General features: G+C 46.8%; 2 non-coding genes across 2 annotated transcripts; both read left to right on the top strand.

The window, feature by feature from the left end:
* The first annotated feature begins 1,782 nt into the window (after window positions 1-1,782).
* Window positions 1,783-1,854, top strand: TRNAQ-UUG (transfer RNA glutamine (anticodon UUG)). Its single transcript has one exon. It is a non-coding gene; the product is annotated as a tRNA-Gln (tRNA).
* Window positions 1,855-4,730: 2,876 nt separating this feature from the next.
* On the top strand, window positions 4,731-4,802 carry TRNAQ-UUG (transfer RNA glutamine (anticodon UUG)). The gene has a single exon. It is a non-coding gene; the product is annotated as a tRNA-Gln (tRNA).
* The last annotated feature ends 2,807 nt before the right edge of the window (window positions 4,803-7,609 follow it).

Raw genomic sequence — 7,609 nt, 5'->3', positions numbered from 1 at the left:
CAAGAGCCTAAACCAAGGGACGAACATGAAGTTAAAAAAAAATAAAATAAAATAAAAGACCATAAAGAAAATCAGATGAGAAGAAAAAAGAAAATGAGACAAATCGGGTGAGAAATCCTGGAAAAACTGTGAGGGGGGGGGGGGGGGGGGGCGGGAGGATGACTGGCCTACGGCGGTGGCGTCCTCTTGAACTCGAGTCGTCCCCACCATAACATAATTGAGGAAATAATTTTCACAAGCGTCAGGACGAATTGGGGTGTTTTTACGACCTTCTCAGCCGTGGTGTGTGTGTGTGTGTGTGTGTGTGTGTGTGTGTGTGTGTGTGTGTGTGTGTGTGTGTGTGTGTGTGTGTGTGTGTGTGTGTGTGTGTGTGTGTGTGTGTGTGTGTGTGTCTGTGTCTGTGTGTGTCTGTGTCTGTGTGTGTGAGTGTGTGTGTCTGTATGTGTGAGTGGGTGAGTGGGTGAGTGGGTGAGTGAGTGAGTGAGTGAGTGAGAGAGTGAGAGAGTGAGAGAGAGTGAGAGAGAGAGAGAGAGAGAGAGAGAGAGAGAGAGAGAGAGAGAGAGAGAGAGAGAGAGAGAGAGAGAGAGAGAGAGAGAGAGAGAGAGAGAGAGAGAGAGAGAGAGAGAGAGAGAGAGAGAGAGCGAGAGAGAGAGAGAGAGAGACCAGCTTCACCCTCGCCTACATTCTTCAAGACAATGACTTTTCAGAAAATAACAGCAGTGTGTAAATTTGCTGCCCACCAACCACGAAGGATGCAGTGATGCAAAGCTCTCCATCCCGTCTCTCCCGTCCCTCCACCTTACCTCCCTCCCTCCATCCATCCCTCTCTCCATCCCTATACCTCCATTTCTACCGTTTTTCTCCCTCTCTCCTCCCCTCCCTCGTAGGACCCACGTAAGTGCCTATATAAAATAAATCATGTAGAAGTTATTTCAGAAAACGTTCAGATAACCCGCTGGTTGTTGTCACCCCGCTGGTGGTTGTTACCCTGCTGGTTGTCACCCCGCTGGTGGTTGTCACCCCGCTGGTTGTCACCCTGCTGGTTGTCACCCCTCTGGTGGTTGTCACCCTGCTGGTTGTCACCCCGCTGGTGGTTGTCACCCTGCTGGTTGTCACCCCGCTGGTGGTTGTCACCCTGCTGGTTGTCACCCCGCTGGTGGTTGTCACCCTGCTGGTTGTCACCCCGCTGGTGGTTGTCACCCCGCTGGTTGTCACCCCGCTGGTTGTCACCCCGCTGGTTGTCACCCCGCTGGTGGTTGTCACCCTGCTGGTTGTCACAACGAGAGCGAAAGCTGAAAAGTTAGTCAAAATATTTTTTTTTTTATTCGAGACATTCCATGCGGCAGGAGCAAAAGTCCCACAGTGGGAGATTCCATGGTTCAGTCCCATGGTTCAGTCCCATGGTTCAGTCCCATGGTTCAGAGTACTATGGTTCAGAGTACCATAGTTCAGAGTCCTATGGCTCAGTGTCCCATGATTCAGAGTCCCATGGTTAAGAGTCCTATGGTTCAGAGTCCCATGGATTAGTCCCATGATTCAGAGTCCCATGGTTAAGAGTCCTATGGTTCAGAGTCCCATGGATCAGTCCCATGATTCAAAGTCCCATGATTCAGAGTCCCATGGAACAAGAACAAGTACCGCTTCCATGGTACAAGTACCTACACCCCCCCCCTCCAGGAAGAACACATTAGTCTCACGGTAGAGGTAAACTAGCACCCTGGTGAGGAAGGTGTACCGGTATAGTGGTATACAATAGTACAAACCTGCCCACCAAGCTATACCGGTCCCATGGTGTAATGGTTAGCACCCTGGACTTTGAATCCAGAGATCCGAGTTCGAGTCTCGGTGGGACCTAAACATTGTTTACTTCTGATCCCGTTGGTAACTTCTAGTAATGAACTTATTAAAGAGACCGGAAAGTGTTAATATTGAACCCACATATATAGGGTGCATAATAAATGAAGCAAATTTAGAAGAGAATATTGTATTGTATACAGCAGAATACAATATTATATTATACATTAGTATGCATATATATATAAATATATATATATATATAAATATTTATATATATATATACATATATATATAAATCTATATGTACACAATAGAATACATTGTATACGTATACAATACAATAGTGTACAATATTGTATTATATTGAAAATATAAGGAATTGAGATACAGTGTCATATGTAAAGTGAGAAAGTTTTATTTGTAAATTATTTATTTTCATTTGTAACGTGTTACAGTTTAGGAGGTAGTGACTAGGAGAACGACCATTTGTCGTTCGCAATATCTGCATTCCTTTTTGCTGGGCTGGTTTATTGACAGCAATGTTTTAGGTTTTAGGATAGCCAAGGCACAGTCAGTTTATGGCTGATGGTCGTGTGTGTGTGTGTGGGTGTGTATATATATATATATATATATATATATATATATATATATATATATATATATATATATATATATATATATATATATATTTATTTATATGTATATATATATATACATATTATATATATATATATATATATATATATATATATATATATATATATATATATATATATATATATATATATATATAATGTATGCTAGGGTACAAGCACTTGTATCATGTGACCAGTATATCTTATAAGAGACACGTGGGTGAATACCTGAACATTCTAAATGCTGTTAGCGTGACCCATGAAATGTACCAACATGTAATTTAAAGATTTTAGCTTTTTAAATACGTTTTATATCATTCAAATGGAGTGTGTGTGTGTGTGTGTGTCTCACTCACACACTCACACACTATTACACACACACACACACACACACACACACACACACACACACACACACACACACACACACACACACACACACACACACACACACACACACACACACACACACACACACACACACACACACAGGGAGGACAGGAATGCCTCAGGGAGACAGGAATGCTACTGTGGAGGGGACCTCCACACCTCAGCTCTCATTTGCTGAAATACTTAAAACGAGCCCTGAAGCTAGGTCTGCCGTTAAGGAAGTTGCCATGGAAGTGGCTTCCTCTCAGGAAGCGGCTAGATGTACCAGCCGGCTGATAGAGAGAAATAGAGCAGTAGTAGTAGCAGGCATTAAGGAGCAAACAGGGACCAGACCAAAGGAGCGGAGAGACAAGGACAAAAACATGATTAAAGAGATCCTTAAAGAGGTAAGGATGGAGGGAGCTGAGCGAAATGTTGAAAAGGTTTTCAGGCTTGGAAAGTACAACAAGGACAGAGACCGAATGATAAAGGTGGTTTTCATGAGCGAAATCGCGAAAGAGGAATTATTAGAAAGGAAGTGCTGTCTAGCAAGTGGAGAGAAGTTCAAAAGAGTATTCTTGCAGAGGGATATGACAAGGGAAGAGAGAATGCAAGCAGCAGACGCGAGGAAGGAGCGCAGGGAGAGAGAAAGGAATCAGGGAGCCACACCCCCGATCCCTACAATCCCAGAGGGAAACGGGGAACCCTCCTCAAACAGTGCATTATAGCCACAGGGAGTGCGGCACCACCCCCTCATTCCACCCAACAGACACCCTACCTGCCCCAACCCCTGTCAGCCCCCCACTAAGTACCCATCTAAGGCACCCCTCTCCTCCCACTCACCCCCCTCCTCCGACTCCCCCCTCCCCCCAGGACCTCCCTTCTCCCCCATCCCCCAAGCCCTCCCTTCTCCCACATGCCCTTCCGTCCCTCCCACCCACAAGCCCTCCATTCTCCCCACCCCCCTAAGCTCCCCACTCTCCCCCACCCCACCTAATTCTTCCCCTCTCCACCACTCCCCAAAACCCTCCCCTCTTCCTCAACCACCTCAGCCTTCCCTTTCCCCCCACGCCCCCCAAGCCCTCCCCACTTTATTGCCCCCCCAAAACCCACCCCCCAACCCTCCCCCCCTACCCTCCCCCTCCCCCCCTCACCCACTCCCCCTACCCTCCCCCTCCCCCCCTCACCCACTCCCCCTACCCTCCCCCTCCCCCCTACCCCCCCAAGCCCTTCCTCCTCCACCAGACTCCATACACAGTTTCAAGTGTAGATATGATAGAGCCCAATAGGCTCAGGAATCTGTACACCTGTTGATTGACGGTTGAGAGGCGGGACCAAAGAGCCAGAGCTCAACCCCTGCAAACACAACTAGGTGAGTGCAACTAGGTGAGTACACACACTCACACACACACACACACACACAGGAAGCAGCCCGTAGCAGCTGTCTAACTCCCAGGTACGTATTTACTGCTAGGTGAAAAGGGCATCAGGGTGAAACTATGCCCATTTGTTTCCGCCTCCGCCGGGAAACGGTGTGTGTGTGTGTGTGAGTGTCTATATGTACTCACCTTATTGTGCTTGCGGGGGTTGAGCTTTGGCTCATTGGTCCCGTCTCTCAACTATTAATCAACTGGTGTACAGATTCCAGATACTGGTGTACAATCAACTGCGTGTGTATGTGTGGTTAGCACCAGTGGCTAGAAAGGAGTGGGGTCCATGAGCTAGTGGTTGATCCTGCAGGCACACACAGGAGGTGAGGACCCATATTTAAATATTTCAGTTTCATGAATGTTGTATAAGATTTTCCTGTATTTCGACGGACTCAACAACATCAGACGTCAGACTCTTTAATAATTCATACAAGTGGATTGGCATGGATATACCGGTCCCATGGTACTAGTACCTGCACTTTGACGCGTCTAATATATCGGTCCCATGGTGTAATGGTTAGCACCTTGGACTTTGAATCCAGAGATCCGAGTTCGAGTCTCGGTGGGACCTGTGTTTACTTATAGCAGCTCTTGAATCAGAAACAGGAGAAGTAACAAATTACTTCCATTACTCTTGGGTAGACCATGTGTATGTATCCGTAAAAAGATTTATTGTGACAATAGTAACATACAGCTTGAGCTGCCCCCTCAATAGACTGCGACAACATCTATTCAAAACAATCAAATCTAGATTTGTAGATTCTCGCTGGACCTCTCACTTGTACAGAAGCGTCAATGAAGCAAACATATATAAATAATTTATTGAAATTTTTTTAGTTTACATCATATAACATGGATCTGAATTCGGCAAGAATTTTGATGAACAGGATCTTGTTCAACACCAGTCACGTAATTATACAATCCACACATTGTTAAGTTGTTTCCATAGAATTATGTTGATATCTGAGCTGTTAGAAGCTGTCCTTTGGCTGATTATTGATTATTTATTGTGCACCCTATACCCATTCCTTGGGCGGTAGTGGACCCCATACCCATCCTGTGGGTGGTAGTGAACCACATACCCATCCTGTGGGTGGTATTGAACCCCATACCCATCCTGTGGGCTGTAGTGAACCCCATGCCCATCTTGTGGGCTGTAGTGAACCCCATACCCATCTTGTGGGCGGTAGTGAACCCCATACCCATCCTGTGGGTGGTAGGGAACCCCACACCCATCCTGTGGGCGGAAGTGGACCCTATACCCATCCTGTCTGTGGGTGGTAGTGAACCCCATACCCATCTTGTGGGTGGTAGTGAACTCCATACCCATCCTTTGGGTGGTAGTGGACCCCCATACCATTCCTATGGGCGGAAGTGGACCCCAAACCAATGCTGTGGGCGGTAGTGGACCCCATACCCATCCTGTGGGTGGTAGTGAATCCCATAACCCACCTGTGGGCGGTAGTGGACCCCATACCCATCCTGTGGGTGGTAGTGAACCCCATACCCATCTTGTGGGTGATAGTGAACCCCATACCCATCCTGTGGGTGGTAGTGAACCCCATACCCATCCTGTGGGTGGTATTGAACCCCATACCCATCCTGTGGGCTGTAGTGAACCCCATACCCATCCTGTGGGCTGTAGTGAACCCCATACCCATCTTGTGGGCAGTAGTGAACCCCATACCCATCCTGTGGGCGGTAGGGAACCCCACACCCATCCTGTGGGCGGTAGTGGACCCCATACCCATCCTGAGGGCGGTAGTGGACCCCATACCCATCCTGTGGGCGGTAGTGGACCCCATACCCATCCTGTGGGCGGTAGTGGACCCCATACCCATCCTGTGGGCGGTAGTGGACCCCATACCCATCCTGTGGGCGGTAGTGGACCCCATACCCATCCTGTGGGCGGTAGTGGACCCCATACCCATCCTGTGGGTAGTAGTGGACCCCATACTCATCCTGTGGGCGGTAGTGGACCCCATACCCATCCTGTGGGCGGTAGTGGACCCCATACCCATCCTGTGGGCGGTAGTGGACCCCATACCCATCCTTTGGGCGGTAGTGGACCCCATACCCATCCTGTGGGCGGTAGTGGACCCCATACCCATCCTGTGGGCAGTAGTGGAAGAAGTTAAAGAGAGACATAATTGGCTCAGGAACTGAACCCCGGAACACATTTAGCAAAGCAAGTAACAATCTTGTAAAGCTTTTCGCCCAATTTTTAACCGGCGCTGCAACAACGTTTTCAACGTTTCCCACTGAACACGACACAAAACACAACACAGAACACTGAAGACTTGTACCCAACGAAGCTGCAGGCATGAGACGATAGCATCGATGACTGTGTGCAGCCGATCCATATATAAACCAACTTTTTGTTATTGCATGTTAACTGGTAATGCATATTCAGCAAGTATTGCAAAACCACTTCGGACCTCATGCAGATAGGCGTCTCAGTCCACTTTGCATATACGATAACTTGACTGAATAATGTAGGTTGATATGAGTTTATGTCCTGTTACTGAGCGGTGAACTATGTGCTTGTACACTTACCTGTGCTTGGGTTGTTGTTTATGAATATTTATATGAAATATACAACCACTAATTAAACAAGTTACAACAACTTGAAATCAGGAAGTCAGCGTCATATTGGCGGACAGGTCGATAGTTAGGAGTACAGGACATTCTTAAGCAAGAGTGTTCGGAGAGATTATCTGAACACCCCGGACTCTAGGTATCTAGTTTGATGGATTTTCAAGACGTCTGAGAATCACGTTCAATATCACGATCGATACTGAACGTGACTGAGAATCACGTTCAGTAGGTTGATGACTGATTTGGTATTCGCGCTCCAGCTTCACAGCAAAGTCGATTCATCTTCAATAGAGTTTTAAGTACCAGTAATTGTACAGTGAAAGTACTATTTATTGTACAGTGAAGGTGTACTGACAGGGAACTGAGCAGCACGCTAAATGCCAAATAACAGTAGACAGACAAATAAATGAGTTCAGCATCATGGACGAATGTTTATATCCTACACCCATTGATACTAAGTGTCAGCTAGCATCCTTATCAAAACCTTTCTTCCCAATATTAACGAGCCCCGACTTTAAAAAACAGTTCTTCTACAGATATGGTTATTGCAAAGGCAAGTTTGTCTACTCAACAATGTATAAATCACGGAAAATACAAAATAAGAGTCCGAGTTTAAAATACAGTTCCACAGACAGTTCTTGCATAACTGAACAGAAAGGCATGGGGACAGTAACCCCTTCCACAAGATGGTTGACGGATGGAAGAGGTGGAACGGACGGATTGCAGCAAAGAATATTCAAGTTCAGTCGTTTGATAAGCACTGAACAGGGCGGCGCTGCG

Source organism: Procambarus clarkii, chromosome 29 (assembly GCF_040958095.1).
Source record: "Procambarus clarkii isolate CNS0578487 chromosome 29, FALCON_Pclarkii_2.0, whole genome shotgun sequence".
Classification (NCBI taxonomy): Eukaryota; Metazoa; Arthropoda; class Malacostraca; order Decapoda; family Cambaridae; genus Procambarus; species Procambarus clarkii.
This window is presented reverse-complemented; position numbering and strand designations above follow the sequence as displayed.